At 49.5% G+C, this 13,150-nt stretch overlaps 1 protein-coding gene across 1 annotated transcript in view; it reads left to right on the plus strand.

Moving 5' to 3' along the window:
- The first annotated feature begins 7,991 nt into the window (after positions 1-7,991).
- The window catches only part of ARHGAP32 (Rho GTPase activating protein 32), a 280,782-nt gene continuing 275,623 nt past the window's right edge, over positions 7,992-13,150 (plus strand). Inside the window, exon 1 of the mRNA XM_026097253.2 lies at positions 7,992-8,239. The gene's annotated coding sequence lies outside the window, so the exon portion shown is untranslated. The remainder of the gene's footprint in view (positions 8,240-13,150) is intronic.

Below are 13,150 nucleotides of genomic sequence, written 5' to 3' on the forward strand. Positions count from 1 at the left end.
CTTCTTCACTGTAGTATATGTCTAATAGCTAATTATGATGCTAAGTCATGGAATCTGATGATAAAAAAAGATAGCTATCCCCAGAAGACACACGATCTAATAAACGCTCACTGCAAATCTAGCTCCTAAATCTGCTGCCCGCTGAGATAATGAAGAATGATTCAGTCCGAGCCAAACACCTTTTTAATTTCAGATGCAAAACTGCTCAGCGTTGTACGAGGCTGCTACCGACAGCAGCAAGGTAACTGCGGGGGACGGTCACGCACAGAGCAAAGCAGGCTGATGTGGCGCAGGCTGCCAGTCGGCAGGAGCTCGCTGTCCACTTTCCCGGGGGGCTGGAAGATGAGGAAGGAAATATGGCCATAATGAAGGCATGGGGGAAACATGTTAGTAGGATTCCTGGCCTAATCTGTGGTTTGGGATTGCTGTAGAGATGCGTGCGTGTTTATGTTCAGCCCGTCTATGGGATACACATAGATTTTACTCCAAAGATTTTGCTCCGTGTTAGCTATTTTCCTTCTACTACGGCAATGCTCACACATAACCTGATTCCCCAGCAGGTATTTTTATTTATTAATGCCGCTGAAGATGAGACCTGTACCTGTCCCTTGGGTAGCAATACCTGGTAACGCTCCTTAATCCTTGTGCTGAGAACAAAGCTATTACTAGATTGCCTTCAAAAAATGGTCAGTGATCTAACGTTAGGCAAGGAAACTCTAATCTATTAAATTGGGATATGCCTTCTGTTTTCTGACCTACATATTTAATGAATTTGCATTTTCAAGGGGCTGATATCGCATGGCTCTGCTCCAAGGACCCCCTGAGTTTCCACATCCTAAGCGCTCCAGAAAGTGCCACGGCTGATGATGCAGCGCCTTTCTGCACATTTCCCGACGTGGGAGGTCTGCTGCCTGGCAGAGCAGCCCGGCAGGTAAAACGGAGCAGCAGCTTTTGAACTGGCATGCAAAGCACGTAGCAGGGAGCTGCCCTTGGAAGGGACATTTCGCGTGCCTTGTGCCAGAACGACATCTGGGCCAGGCGTTTTGGCCTTTGGGTTTAGCTGCCCTGCGGCCAAAACGCAGGCATTTTGCGCACAAGCAAAATGCACGTCTGGCCCAGATGTCCTCGTAGGATGCTCAGAGGGAGAACAATCACGTAAAAGCTTTGGGGACTTGACCTGAAGCCCAGTTCTCCGCAGTGGGAGCTCCCTCAGTCGCCATAGGAACCTTTTAGCTAGATTCCTCAGCTTATTTCTCACACCTTTTCTTTCCTACTCATTGCCAAAAGCCACCCTCATCTTTTCCCTCCTCTCCAATCTTTTTTTTCCTCCAGCTCGTCCCTGCTCTCACAGCCTCATAAGCTATTCTTCACAGCTGTCTGGCTCTCTGCAACGCTACCTGCCCTTATCTGGGATTCTCATTCAATGTCCCAACGGTCAGGGCAGCCACTGCTGGCTGCAAGGCAAGTCTGAAACAACCAGGCTAATCTGCCGGCTTACAGCGCGAGCCCAGCATCAATTCCAGTCCCTGCAGACACCTCCTGCAAAGCCTAGCCGGCAGATGAGAACCTTACTCATTTCTTCATTACAATGCCCCATAGGAAGAAAAACTGGCGTGATATCCCGTCTCCGCTGCTCAGCTTGCCACAGCTCCAGCGCACAGGTCTGGCTGCCTTTTCTGCTCACTCACACGTGATTTAACCTGGTTTGGTGCCCAGAACTTCCTCCATGGAGGACTGCGCTCTCACCCGCCTCAGTCTTTTGGGGTGGCTAACGCTGACATGTGCCAGCAATAATCACCTTTCATTTCCAGGCACGGCCGCTACCGCAGTCCCAGAGCCTGCACAGCTTTGCAACTAGATATCAACCCCGACCTGCCGCACCTGCCTGCTCGAGAGCTGCTAAGTCCAGTGTTTATACCCTGAGCCTTCTCCCTAGCTACCGTCTTCTATTCCATTTATGTTAAGCTTTGCAGTTTTAACCTTTGCATCTTATTTCTATCTCCAGCCTTAAGCTTTTTATCCAGTACTTTAAGTGAAATAACATCTATACAGCCTTAAAAAAAATTATACACCAAAGTCCAGCCCCCTTGAGAATTACTGCGATTTCTGCCGTTGACTGCAGGAGCATTAGAAATTGACCCTTGGTGCAGCAAAAGTCAGCATGATGCTTTAGACGGTTATAAAATAGTTTAGTAAGTTTTTAACGTAAGTTCTGGCAAGGTAAGTACCGAGCTTTGAGCTTTCCCACAGTCTTCTGCTTTACAGTTCTGCAGTCTGTGTTAATCTCTGTATGGCTCAAAAGTTTGCCAAAGACTACCTGTGAGGGCTTAACGGAGGTGATATTTCAAAACACTTCTCCGTTTACAGGATCGTTACATTTCTATAGAATCATTTATGTGCTTAAAGAAAATACCATACAGTATCTTGGATTAGCAGAAGAATTCCGGCTGATTTTTACTCTAAACTAAAGTTTTGCTAAAAACTTATGCAAAGAAAATATCCATTGGTTGAGACTAAAATTAATTTAGTTAATTATTTTCTTACTAAAGAATCTGCCCTAAAATATAAAGCTTTCCAGAGGGGTTTTTTGGTCATTTCATAGAGCAAGGTGCCCACGATAAGGCCAGGTTGCCACATACACCCTTGTGAAATAAAACAAACTTTTAAAAGGTACTTCTGCAAAAGACAGTTGACCTTGACCGAGTGCAAAATGTATGATGGAAACCTATCACATAACTTATTTGCAAGGGGTTTCTCCTACTTCCATCAGTTTATATCTGGGACTCCCAAATGCTAGAAGATTTAAATACCTCTTCTAAAAATAACTGAATATATTTATAGATATTTTCATTCTCCATGTAAATATGCAACACTAATTCCTGTTCTGCACTGAGCAAGGCTCTTCTGGCAGCAGCCTCTGCTGATTGTAATTACATAGCTCTCACAAGTCAGGATCACCTGGGGTTTCTCCCAGCTCCGAGATGGGTGTATGAAAAAGAAAACTTTTGCTCTCGGGTATAAGTCCATGAAGACAGGAGCCCTGAGCTTGCGTGTTTGATGTCTATAACTGCCCCGACTTTTTGGAGAGTTCACAGCCAAATAAAAGAACTCGGTTCGGTCTTGTCTTTTGTTACAGCCAGCTGCTGAGGAGTTTTACCCATCCCTGAATTTCATAGTCTATTTGTTAACGAGGAAGACATTTCATAGACATTTCATTTAACAAAAGCTTGAAAAAGAAGCTGCACTCTATTCTTAGATTCGCTCTGCTCTTACTTAATTTCCTGGAACAATAGAACAGCAAAGAAGCTGCCGCAGCCCTCAAGTTTTAAGGTGGATGAAGATGCCACCAAAAGTTCTGCTGATTCTCCCCCTGCTAATTAACCCAACCAAAGCACAGCACAGTCAGCAACGCAGGGGTGAACCCCAAGCATATGGGAATCTCACAACTACCAGATCAAGTTCTCCTATTCCAGAAAGGAATAAATGGAACAGTAATAGGAGGCAAAGGCAAAGGAGGCAAATAACAAGGTCCTGCTCCATTCTGCCTGCTGGCTGCTCTCATGCCCTCTTGACAGCACAGCCTGGATTCCAGATGCCACTGTCAGCCTTTACCTTTACGTATTTTACTAGTACATCCCAAAAAGCACAACTAAATTTCTTGTATTACGCTATCTCCAGAGTGCATGTGGGAAACTCATCCTGGTGTAGGGTTTTCCCAATTTCCACCCCGACGGCCATTCGCCTTGTCTTCAGGCTCTCTCCAGCTTCTCCGCAGACAGTCTCCATGACAGTAAGCCCTCTCCAACCTTACGCTCCCAGTGAGGTGCCTTTTCTCGCAGGCCGTTCAAAGCACCTCTGCTCATCCCTCCCCGTCCAGTGCTTCCGGGCACCCATCTAGCAGTGACCCCTTGACTTCTTATCCCTTCTCCAAGCTCTTCAGCTTGGAGAAGTCTTCCAGACTCCCATCCCACCAGTCTATGCAAATCCACGTCCGACATTTGGATATGAAAAACTGCCACAGTTGTCACCATTACAAAACTGGAAGATTGCTGCATCTCACACATCAGGGCTTAAGCCACTCTCTATTGCAGATGGAGAAAATCTACAATCATGAAAATGCAGGATGCTGTGCACTTCTTGCAGGATACTTGTCCAGTCTGTCTCATCACCTGTCTCAGGCCTGATCCAAGCCAATATGTGTGCCCGCTTCAGACACGGGAGAGACATGAATAGAAACAGGCAGCTCCGGCCACGTACAGTTAGTCATAAATATGCAAAGTATTACACAACATAATTTGCATTGAAGATGACAGGGAGCAACACTAACCGGTAGCTCTGAAAACAACGCGGGATCAGGTCTGCCCCGCACGCCTCACCTCCGTCACACAGTGCTTCGGGTCCTCTGCCCAGCTAAGGCACTGCCTGAGCAGGACACCGCGCTCAGTCCAACCCCGGCCACCGCAGGCCGCGTCCCAGGATGCTGCCAGGCTTCCCCGAGCCCAGAGATTTTGTACACTCGATGGTGCGTTACAACGATTTAAGCCCACGTCCTCCCCAGCTCCTACAGCAGATGGATATAACGCCAGAGCGTCCTAATCCACACAGACTTCCAAAACGTAGGACCGTTTCTCCGTAGGAAAAATAACCAAGTGTCGGTGATAAAACGCAGACCTCGAACACTTGCTTAGGAGGTCACAAAAACGCACAGGAAGGGCTTAGTGTCCTCGGCCTCGCGGGGCCCCTGCTCACGGGCTGCATCGGCTGGCCTCACCCCTCGGTCTCCTCACCGGCGAGCGAGCCACGGCGGCTCGTCACCCACGCCGGGGCTGGCAGCCGCGTGCATAACGGATGGTGCGATGCCTGTCTGACAGCTGGGCACCTGCCTCACGCGACACCGACAGAATTGCAAGCCTGCAGACTTAAAGAAAATCGTGAACTAGCGGGAAGGAGGGCAAGAGGGAGAGACGCAACCCCACCGCCCTGCTCCTGGAGGCCACAGCAGCCTGAAGCTCCCCTTCACGGCGCGACGTCCACGCGGCCGACCCGGCGAGCAGTTACGGGGCTAGAAAGGGGGATTAAAGAGCAGGCGGGCAAAGGAGCAGCTTTAGTCTCCCCCCAGCACAGCAGCACGTTTGCACGCAGGGAGAAACAGGGCTGGTAAGACTTGCGCTCGGCAGGCTGCGAGCTCATAACCAAACGCAGCCTTTGCAGGGGGGACTGAACAGCGATCACTAAAAAGGGGTGAAAGCACGTCCAGCTCTTCGGGTAAAGGCTACAGAATATCACAAACCTACTGTTGTCTGCAAGCGTTTGGAGTATTCAGCGACTGCTTCAGCCAAACGCTTTCCGATGATGGCATTTTTTTGCTAAATCGTCTAAATGACGCCTCACGCATTGCTCAAACCTCGCACGAGGCATGACTAAAGTCTGTGACGTGCCCCGAAAGACTGGGAGGAAAGGTGCTATGGAAATGCAAAGCAGCTTGCAGGGACAGAAACACCCGCCGTCTCTCCCCGCTCTTCCCTGCGCGCTTTGTTTTTCCACACCTCTCTGCTGCGGTCCCCGCTTATTTTGTAAACAGAGTCTGGTGCTGCTTGGCGGTGGCATCACCAGCTTCTCAAATAAATAAATAAAGCGCAGAAGAAAACTCTGAACCCAGCTGAGGATTTTCCTCAAATATTTCTCTCCAATATTTCATTTCACTCCAAGAAAAATAACAGAAAGCAGCAGAATATGACGGACAGGAAGGAAAGGTAGGGAGTTGCCTGGCACGAGCAGCTTGGAAAAGCATCGCCGGGCAGTTCATATGACAGAAGCCAAATTTGGCGAGCTGGCCAGCAATGCAGCACCTCCCTACAGCCTCCCCCAGCTGTAGGGACATCTTTTCATCACGTTATCCATTAAAAAAGCTCCCTAAACCCCCCAGTTACCAGCCAGGCAACCCCCCCTTCTCCAGTTTCCCTGATCTTGTTCCTCAGTAGAGGGAAAGTTTGTGTAAAAACCATGCGGATGCAACAAGCCGGAGCACTCTCAGAAAGTTTTACATGGGAAAATGTCCTCCCTTTCTCTCTGTTTTTTTTTTAAGCAAAGAGGTTGAGACATAGAAATAATAATAAAGGCAGCGAGCTTCAAATCACAAGCTGCGAGTGTGGTGGGAGGCAGCGGGAGGGGAGACGCAGCTGGAGTCCAAAGGAAAAACCAAAGGCATCAAATCCGGCTTGTGGGATGCTCTCAACAACCCTTCTCCTACCCTCTTAAATATTGCCATTCCCTATTTGCTTTTGCAATGCAAACGTAGCCATCACCCCGCGCTTTACCCGCTCTGCTGCAGCCCCCCGACCCCCCTGCACCCTCCCACTCAGCCCCAGTGCAGCCAGCCCGCTCCCTTGCAACACCCCCCCGTCACCCAGCGGCACTGCAGCCCCCCGAGCTCCCCTGCAGCCACTGACCCTGCTGCAGCCCCCCTGCTCCCCCATCACCCCCCTGCAGCTCCCCTGCTTGGGGCAACCCTCGCCACCCAGCCCGCTGCCTGCAGCTTTCAGTACCCCCCTGCTCCATGCACTGCCCGGCCCCGCTGCACCCACCCTGCATCCGTGCACTGCATGGCCCGTGCACCCCCTGCCCCGCTGCAGCCCCGTGCATTTTCCCGCCTCCTGGCAGCCCCGTGCATCCCCTGCCCCGTTGCAGCCTCGTGCATTTTCCCGCCTCCTGGCAGCCCCGTGCATCCCCTGCCCCGTTGCAGCCCCGGGCATTTTCCCGCCTCCTGGCAGCCCCGTGCATCCCCTGCCTCGTGGCAGCCCCGGGCATTTTCCCGCCTCCTGACAGCCCCGTGCATCCCCTGCCCCGCTGCAGCCCCGGGCATTTTCCCGCCTCCTGGCAGCCCCGTGCATCCCCTGCCTCGTGGCAGCCCCGTGCATTTTCCCGCCTCCTGGCAGCCCCGTGCATCCCCTGCCCCGCTGCAGCCCCGTGCATTTTCCCGCCTCCTGGCAGCCCCGTGCACCCCCTGCCCCGCTGCAGCCCCGTGCATTTTCCCGCCTCCTGGCAGCCCCGTGCATCCCCTGCCCCGCTGCAGCCCCGGGCATTTTCCCGCCTCCTGTCAGTCTCGTGCATCCCCTGCCTCGTGGCAGCCTCGTGCATTTTCCCGCCTCCTGTCAGTCTCGTGCATCCCCTGCCCCGCTGCAGCCTCGTGCATTTTCCCGCCTCCTGGCAGCCTCGTGCATCCCCTGCCCCGCTGCAGCCTCGTGCATTTTCCCGCCTCCTGTCAGTCTCGTGCATCCCCTGCCCCGCTGCAGCCCCGTGCATTTTCCCGCCTCCTGGCAGCCCCGTGCATCCCCTGCCCCGCTGCAGCCCCGGGCATTTTCCCGCCTCCTGTCAGTCTCGTGCATCCCCTGCCCCGCTGCAGCCCCGTGCATTTTCCCGCCTCCTGGCAGCCCCGTGCATCCCCCTGCCCCGCTGCAGCCCCGTGCATTTTCCCGCCTCCTGGCAGCCCCGTGCATCCCCTGCCCCGCTGCAGCCCCGGGCATTTTCCCGCCTCCTGTCAGTCTCGTGCATCCCCTGCCCCGCTGCAGCCCCGTGCATTTTCCCGCCTCCTGGCAGCCCCGTGCATCCCCTGCCCCGCTGCAGCCCCGGGCATTTTCCCGCCTCCTGTCAGTCTCGTGCATCCCCTGCCCCGCTGCAGCCCCGTGCATTTTCCCGCCTCCTGGCAGCCCCGTGCATCCCCCTGCCCCGCTGCAGCCCCGTGCATTTTCCCGCCTCCTGGCAGCCCCGTGCATCCCCTGCCCCGCTGCAGCCCCGGGCATTTTCCCGCCTCCTGTCAGTCTCGTGCATCCCCTGCCTCGTGGCAGCCCCGTGCATTTTCCCGCCTCCTGGCAGCCTCGTGCACTCCCCGTCCCCTTTGCTCCCCCCGTCCCCGTGCACCTTCCCGCGCAGCCCCCACCCCTCGCGCAGCCCCTCCGCCCGCCCTCGCCCCGCCGCCGCCCGCCCTCCCCGGCGGCGGGGCGGAGCCGGCGGCGGCGGCAATGCGCATGGGCCCCGGTGCGCGGCGGCGCCTTTCTCTGCGGCTGGGAGCGTGTGCGAGGGGGGCGTGTGCCGGCCGCGGCTCCCCTCACCCGGCGGCGGCGGCGGGGCCCTTCCCCGCCGGGCTCTCACCCGCGGCGGCGGCCATGTTAGCGGCGGCGGGACGCGGCTGGTAGGCGGCGGTTGGGGCGCCCGGGCTCGGCCCCCGCTGTGGCGGAGCGAGGTGAGTGGGGGGGCAGCGTGAGGGGGCTGAGGGAGGGAGAGGAGGGAGAAGAAGGCTGAAGGGAGGCGCTGCGCGTCTGTGTGTGTGTGTGGGGGGGCGACACGCGTGTCGCGATAGCGCCGCGTATGTCGCCGGAGCGGCGCTGAGGGGGTGGGGGCGGGGCGGGGAGGGGGCGCGCGGGCGCTTTTGTCAGCGCTTCCAGCCGTTACCGCCAACGGACGCGGCTGGTCACGCGCGGCCGCTGCCTCGGGGGCTCGCTCCCTCCCCGTGGCGAAGAAATAAATAAATGAACAAACTCATGGCTGTATCTCGCTTTTTTTACCCTTTTTTCCCTCCCCCCTTCCTTCTTTCCCCTCCGCCGGCGATTCTGGGTTCCCTGTTACAGTAACGCACGTTTAGTCACTGTCCCGTGTCGCTGAGGCGGCAGCAGGGAAGGAGAGGGATCTCCCAAGGTGGAGGGATCTCTGAGGTGGAGTAGTTTGGTAACGCCCCCGAAAATGATTTGTTAAGAAAGCAGGGAATAATTGGGATTTCGGTCTGCATATTCCATTACAAGTGCTTTTCAGAGGTTGGAAAAACAGCATTGTGCTCTTTGGCGGGCGTGCAGCTGCCGTCTAGCTTTGTACTTGGCTCCTTTTCCATTGTGTAAAGTGTCCTTTGTGGTATTTTTAATGGGGTCCTGTTAATGCCTTGTTAGACCTTTTCAGGTGCAATGAAAATCCACAGATTTGCTTGGATCAGTAAGGGTGCTCTGCAGAAAACATCTGTGTGCTACTAAAGTGTGTGAAATGGCAGTGTGCTAAACATTTCAGTGTCAATAGACATTTCATTATTGAGTGTGTGCGTGTGCATGGTGATGGTTTTCTCTGGAAAACCTGCTTGGTTAGCTTTCACACCAAATAGAAATGGGTGAGTGAGGAAAGGATGGAAATATAGCATCAGGTCAGGACAGATCCACAGCACTTTTGGACTCTGAGTGAAGCTGAACAAATCACTTCAACTGGAGAAAAAGGTAAATTGATTTTTGAAATGTTACTTAAAAGCATATACCCACATGCCTTATGGTTTTACTCTCACAAATTACGCGGTCTCGCAGTGCCATCTCTTTCTCCTTTGAGAAGGTGTCTCATTTTGCAATCTGTTGCTCCAAACTGAATTTTGATGGCTTTTGAATTCTAAGAAGGCGATAGGAACAAGTAATTTTTGTTACACCCCTACGCTTTCCGCAGGAGACAGTGCAGAAAACAGCACTTTGGACAGAGACTTGGACAGCTTTAGCTGGGGATGGAAGTCCAATTTGTTGTACTGGCAGGTATGGTTATCAGTAAGAATGCCATTTAGAGGAATGGGTGAAAAGACAGGGAGGTGGAGGCTTAAAATAAGGTATTTCACTTCAAGTAAAAACTATAACACTAAAATGTTTTTACTCAAAAGTGTATTACCTAGAAGTGACCAGGCGCTCTTCTTTGATACAGAGCAGGATGATTAAACTTTCAAGACTGTTATAAGAATACCTATTCGAAGAGATTGAGGGTTGAGTATGGGATCAATACCTTTTTCACAGAATAGGGACGAACATCCTAACACATTTATTTAGTACAATACTATGCAATTTCTTTCCCACTGCACAGATATCTCCTCATTCCAGTTTTGCAAAATTATGTTAGCCTCAGGTGAGCAATTTATTTTGATTGGCAAGTAAAATATATTCTTCGTAATAAAGGACGAGCAAGTGCTTCTTGTGTTTGGGCTGTTTTGTTTATGCGAAAGGCTGCTTTATGCTGTACCACAGTGTGTGCCCTTGTATATCTGAGGGTTTTATAGTGTTTGAACCTACTGGAGCCATCTGGGAGAACCAAAATTTTGTTCCTTTGAGGATATATAGGGGTTGAGAATATAAAAGCAAAAAAAAAAAAAAAAAAAAAGATGAGAATCTGGCAATATGCATTTTGTAAAACCTGTTAGTTGGGGAAACAACACAACTGTAATTTTACGTGATCTACATACTATGTATAACATACAGAAATAGTAGCTAGCCGCCAGAAGCAAATTGTTGTTCAATATTTCAGCTTGCGGTCTTAGTCTGGGATTTGTGTGTTTGAAATAAAATTGTCAAGTTTCGAAGAAGCCAAGAGGATCAGAGACAGGTCGGTAGAAGTATCACTAGGGAGTTGTGTTATTTCCTAGCTTTTATGTATGTTTTTAGCTGGCCGTTGCAATGTTTGTGTCACTTGGTGATGGATTAAGAAATAGCAGTATCTTGCTTCTTAATTCTCTATTTTTCTGTAAAGTAGAGTGGGGGAAACACAATGGTGTCATTGAATATAAGGGGAAGGATTGTAATGGTTACTTACTAGCTGGGGAGAACATCCCTGAGGGAGTGGAGGAAATCTAGCGAGTAAAATGGGGAACAGTACTACTTTGGCAATTTCCCCCCGGGCTTTGGTTTCTTTTGAAACTTTCTTTTGAACTTCTGAAAAGGAAATGTTATTTTGCCATTTGAATGCATTGTTTTGCTTCAAGTGTCAGACTGTATTAGGGGGATGATTCCAGTGAACTTCTCCCATTTCCATACAAACACATCAAACGTTTATACAAACATTCAGTGTGTTTTTCAGGAGCCAAATACACTTTTCTAGGAAAAAAAAAAGTGATGTCTTTAGTATTTTATTATGGCTAGAAAAGTTTTTATAAAAGAGTAAAAATGAGAATAGGTTCCCTTAGCCTTTGCTTGCTGCTTTCCACAAGTAAGAGGAAGATACAGCCTCTTCATGAACTAGGGGATTATTTTCATTGGCACTTCCTGTCAAAATATTCTTGTCCATGTAACAGTTCCTATCTGATTTCAGTGTCTGTGAGCGTGGCAGGAGCTATTGTCTCACGATTGTTGGCTTGAGATCCTTCTGGGTGACTCCAGGGAAAGGGCTGAAAGGGAAGAAGATGGAAAGACACATAGGTAGATTTTGAAGGTTTGCTTGCAAAAACATGGACCAATTGCTCTCTTGGGACTGTAAGCATGTGTGGCTTCTGTCAGGTGTAGTGTGAGCACGTGCTGGGCCAGCTCCTTCACACAGCTGTGTTCTTGAACTGCTGCCCCGATACCCAGTTTTGGCCTCTAGTGTACTGCAGCAGCATCTTGTACCAGAGCCTACCAGCTTGCTGATGGGGTGATTTTATGGTGAATATGAATGGTAGATGGGGGCTGAGAGGGGTCCTGACAGACTCATTCTCCCCTATTACACTTGAGCAAGAATTCAAACTCGGGGATGAGGACATCTGATGTTTTAACTGTGTGTGCCTGCAGTACTGAAAGTTTTTAGTTTCATTGTTTGGTTCTGGTAGCTGCCCTAAGGATGTCTAATCCATACGCTGAAAATAAGCACTTTCATTTGTTCCTGACTTTTAAAATCAAAAACTGATTTCATTTAAAAAAAAGTCAATTTTGTATGTGGGGTGACACAGGTCAACCAGTCTGGCCAGTTGGAGCATGTGGATTTTCATAGTTATTTCTATTCTTATGCTAATTCTTTGAACTGGCTGGCTACGCACCCTTAGCCGATGTGAATGAAGGGATGTGTATACTGAGGATATGTAAATAGAAGCTGTTTTGTAATTATTGTCATGTAGATTAGGTCTTCCAGCCAACCAGAATCTGGAGAATAGCATAACCCGAGGAAATAATGGTCCAGCTGCAGGTCAGCAGTTATTTAGTATTTCTGAGCCTGTTTGGCTGAAACTGTTTCTGTTCAGTATTAGAATTTTTTCTTAACCTGTATTGTAGCTTGAAAAAAAACCCGTTGTCTTCATTGCTGAACATTTAAAATAGGAAAGCTTAAAGTTACTATGAATTGTTAAGTACTGTGTTGGGTAAAAAGTGTAGTAAGGTAGAGAAGCTGTCATTCTCCATTGTTACAGCTGGACACTGGTCATTTGAATTCTGCTTCTGTTGGTGACTTGCTGTGTTTCTCCCACACTGTTTTTCTGCATTGCCTCAGTTTCTCCTGTGTAAAACTTTTTAGATTTATAGATGATGCAGTGCTCTGTATATGTGTGTTCTTAGATGTGTGTTTGCCAGTTAAAACCAGGTAAAATATGCAAAAACTACTTGGAATCTATATTTGTTTCCTAGAGATTGTTTTAGAATAGGAAGTAATGGAAAAGTCTGAAAGAAATGTTCCAAGTTAGTATTTCATTGCATGCTATACATGCTGCAACTGTATGTGGTTTCCCACCTGTAAAAATCCCTGCTGACTTCAGCTGGGGCTTCTGCAATACAAGTTACTAGACTGAGGCTGTTCTTAAGCATGCTAAGAAGCCTTTGTGTATTTTAGTTGTGTCATTTTCTGTTGCTGGAATCCCTCTACACCCAACTAGACCAGCTTACCATATTCCTGTGTATGTAGTGTTAGATCCTCTGGAAAGGTGTGAAATAATTAAAAACTGCCCTTTAAACTATTTAGTAAATTGGATTTATTTTACCAGCAATGGACAGGAGGTTAATCATGTATAAGCTGGTGTTGACTTTTCCAATCTGATTTTCCCTAGGAAGAAACTTTATTACCTAGTTGTTAAATGCACAGTTAATTAGCTGCTGATTGTTTAAGCTGATAAACCAATACTACCAGGTTTGCTGTAATCAGTTTGGTAAATGTGCCATGCCTATGCTTCCTTATGTTGCTGTCTTGCTTTTTGATTAAACACAGTGTTAACTACCATAATACTAATGATCTCAGTATAATTTGATGGTATTTTCAAGTGATGATTATTTTTTAACTGTTACTACTCACTTGATGTTCTTTTTCTGTCATGGCCAGATTCTGTGTTTAGGTACACACGTGTAAGTCTGAAGTTTATATAGAGTAGTCTATGAAAATTATAACAAATAAGAACCTGGCTCAGCTAATGAGAACC

The sequence above is a fragment of the Dromaius novaehollandiae genome, chromosome 21 (genome assembly GCF_036370855.1).
Source record: "Dromaius novaehollandiae isolate bDroNov1 chromosome 21, bDroNov1.hap1, whole genome shotgun sequence".
NCBI lineage: Eukaryota > Metazoa > Chordata > Aves > Casuariiformes > Dromaiidae > Dromaius > Dromaius novaehollandiae.